Source organism: Bison bison, unplaced genomic scaffold (assembly GCF_000754665.1).
Source record: "Bison bison bison isolate TAMUID 2011002044 unplaced genomic scaffold, Bison_UMD1.0 scf7180017864329, whole genome shotgun sequence".
Classification (NCBI taxonomy): Eukaryota; Metazoa; Chordata; class Mammalia; order Artiodactyla; family Bovidae; genus Bison; species Bison bison.
The window spans coordinates 1,224,729-1,228,089 of record NW_011494901.1 but is presented as its reverse complement, the minus strand read 5'-3'; the positions used below and the strand labels follow the sequence as shown (position 1 = coordinate 1,228,089).

Here is a 3,361-nt window from a genome sequence, read left to right as displayed (position 1 = left end):
AAACAAGATGGGCAAGTACATTCTTAGTATTGCCTGGCACGTGGCCAGCATTAATTACTCTAGGGTTAATCACTATTGCTGCTTTCCAATTTAACCACAGAGCCGAGGTCTCCAGAAGCCCCTGTGTTCACTCCTGACCCTCTAAAGGGTCAATAATGTATGGAGGATTCTTGTCCTAAGTCACTGCTCTCAGTCTGCTCTTATATCTCTATTATTAATTTGATGTTTGGCCTATAGCAATGCCTTCTGTTTCCCATATCTAGGATTCGAATTATCTGAATTGTCCTCTGGGTCAAGGCTGCCAGCAACCAGAGCGCAGGGAACAGGTTTGCTGTCATTTCTTCCACTACCCAGTAAGAGCTTAAGAACTCAGATCACTCCAATGGCAAGCTCTAAGTGCCAGGCCTAGGCCCAGGTTGGCTGCTGCAAGCACAGGAATGAAGCAGACACAGATTTCTTAGGGAGTCCTGGGTTTGGAGAAAAAGAGCCCAGTTATGACTCTTGGTTGGGATAAAGTACTTACCAATAGATGGATGTATAAGGTTCAGACTGAGAAGTGATTCATTCTACCCTGGGGCATTAAAGCAAGCTTCTCAGAGAAGCTGATGCCTGTGAAAGGTTTATCAGATCTCACTCGTTCATCATTATTATTTTTTACATAAGAAAAACATGCAAACAGAAAAAAATAGAAACAGCTCCAAAATAGTTTAGAGTAAAAGTAAGTCTTCTTTCCAATCCTTGAGTTTCCCTCTCAGAGGCCCCACCTTTTGTAGGGTCTGGAGTGGGTAGCTGTTTCCTTCTCCAGGGGATCTTCCTAACTCAGGGATTGAACCCATGTCTCCCACGTTGCAGGCTGATTCTTTAGCAGCTGAGCCACCAGGGAAGCCGTTGGTAGGGTCTACCTGTGAATATCAGTACAGGTGTCACATGATAACATCCCCACAGCATATTATACTGTTTTACTTAGGTAAGTAGCTTGAGGACCATGTTATATCAGGATGTGTTGATCTCCTTTATTGTTATGATTAATTGCTTATACATAATCAGCTGCCTATTGACAGAATGGTTATCCCCCTTTTTATTTATTTATATTTTGTTTTTTGCTGCTATAACAAATAATTTAATGAATATCTTTGAGCACTTATGTGAGGAGTGCATAGGTAATACAGAACAATTTCCAGAAGTAGACTCTAAGTATATATGCATGTTAATTTTACAAGTTGCCTTTCCAAGAGGATATAGCCACATGCGAGTCTTACCAAAGAGCAGAACTTGGGAGACGGGCTCATCTAGAAGGTTTTCAGGTAGCACAGGGGGAGGGGGAAGGATGGGAGGGGTGAGGAGCCCAGGGAGGAAGGGCCTGGAGGCTGGGGGAGCTGGGTAGGTGGATGGAGCAGAGAGGAGCGGGATGAGTTTTCAGGGCAAGAAGGCAGGAGTAAGACAAGCGGGCCGAGGAGACTGGGCCAGGCCAGGAGAAGCCTGAGCATGGTGCAGTGCTGTTGGAATGTTCCTCGGAGACAATTGGGAAACTGATGGAGATTTTAGCAAAAGTAATGTGATCATATTTACTTTTAAGAAAGAATAATTTCAGCAGAGCAGAGTAAGACCCAGACAGCCAATCGGTTGAGGGGATGTCATCATGATGCTGATGGAAAATGGTGAGACTTGAACTAAGGAAGAGATTTTGAGAGTCCAGAAGAGGGAATGTTTCTGAGAGGTGTTTAGGAAGCAGACTGGACAGTCTTAATTTGTCTAATCCTGGGACAGTTTAGAGTTGCACACAAGGCAGGAATGGAAGATGACAGAGTAGCAACTTCAAGTGCCTAGTACTGAGTCTCTGGGCCAACTTGATTTGGGTCTCGGCAGCAGGAGCGATCACTAAGCAAAGAGGGCTTAGGGCAGTTGGCCAAGATGCCGAATATCAAAATCTTCAGCAGCTCCCACCAGGACCTATCCCAGAAGACTGCTGCCCTCCCTGGGCCTGTGGCTAGTCAAGGCGGTGACTGTGAAATTCAGCAATCAGACCTATGTGGAAATCGGTGAAAAAGTGCGTGGAAAGGATGTCTACATTGTTCAGAGTGGCTGTGGTGAAATCAAGTTAATTGAATGGAAATTTTGGTTATGAATAATGCCTGCAAAGATTGCTTCAGCCAGTTGGGTTACTGCGGTAAGCCTGTGCTTCCTACTTATGTCTGGAAGAATAAGAAGGATAAGAGCTGGGCTCCAATATTAGCCAAGCTTGTGGCAAAATGATCTCTGTAGTAGACAAGGGTCATAGTACCACCAGGGACCTGCATGCTCCTCAAACTTTTGATATTCCAGTGGAAAATTTATTTGCAGAGTCAGCCGTCCTTAAGTGGATAAGGGAGAAGATGTCTAAGTGGAGGAACTCCATGACTATCTCACCTGATGCCGGAGGAGCTAAGAGAGCGCCTTCTGTCTCAGACTGGTTGAATGTGGAGAATGGAGGAAGGCTGATGAAGTGGACTGCATGGTGCTGGTGGGCGACGTGAAGGCCTGGGTGGCTCTCCTAGTGGATCACATGGCTGACACCTGTGGTTCAATCTGCCATGCAGCTGACAAACTTCTCTCCCCTGGAGTTGTGTTTATGCTGTGCTGACTCATGGAATCTTTTCTGTTCCAGCCATTTCTCACATTAACAATGCATGCTTTGAAGCAGTAGTAGTCACCAAAACTCTACCTCAGGAGGATAAGATGAAGCATTGCTTCAAAATACAGGCGATCCCTATCTCCATGGTCCTTGCAGAAGCCATCAGGAAAATTCACAATGGGGAATCTGTCTCCTATCTGTTCAGCTATATCCCTTTACAATAGAATAACTGAGGATTAAAAATAAATAAATAAATAAAGTGGACCCCGCCCCTTGTTTTCCTTTGGTATTTGATGAAAAATCCAGCAGAAGACCCAGCTTGTTTCAGCATAGCTTTCTACATCCCGTATCAGTTATATGAGCGTTTCTCCTATTGGGTTGACCAAAAATTTTGTTTGGGTTGTTCCATAACATCTTATGGGAAAACTTGAATGAACTCTTTGGCCAACCAGATACATTGGAGAAAGCTAGATTGAGATTAGCTTCTGGGATTTCTTACTTGCTTTGTCTCTTCCTGGCTTCTTTGATCCTGTGAGCCTTGCAGCTTTAACTACAGCTCAGCTGCTGCAAGATGGGAGACTTTGGAAAGCTTGTTGTAGGGTGTGTAAACGTGTTTGGGGAAGCTCAGACTACTTTGCATGTGAATGCTTCAGCCCCCACACCCCAACATGAGACAAGTTCTCTAAAGTCTATACTAAATTAGAGCAAGAGCCTGGGGCAGCCTGAACCCAACTCTGGCTGCTAAATCCC

At 44.8% G+C, this 3,361-nt stretch overlaps 1 pseudogene; it reads left to right on the top strand.

Annotated features, from left to right (window-relative positions):
* The first annotated feature begins 1,911 nt into the window (after positions 1-1,911).
* On the top strand, positions 1,912-2,835 carry LOC104998452 (annotated as a pseudogene).
* The last annotated feature ends 526 nt before the right edge of the window (positions 2,836-3,361 follow it).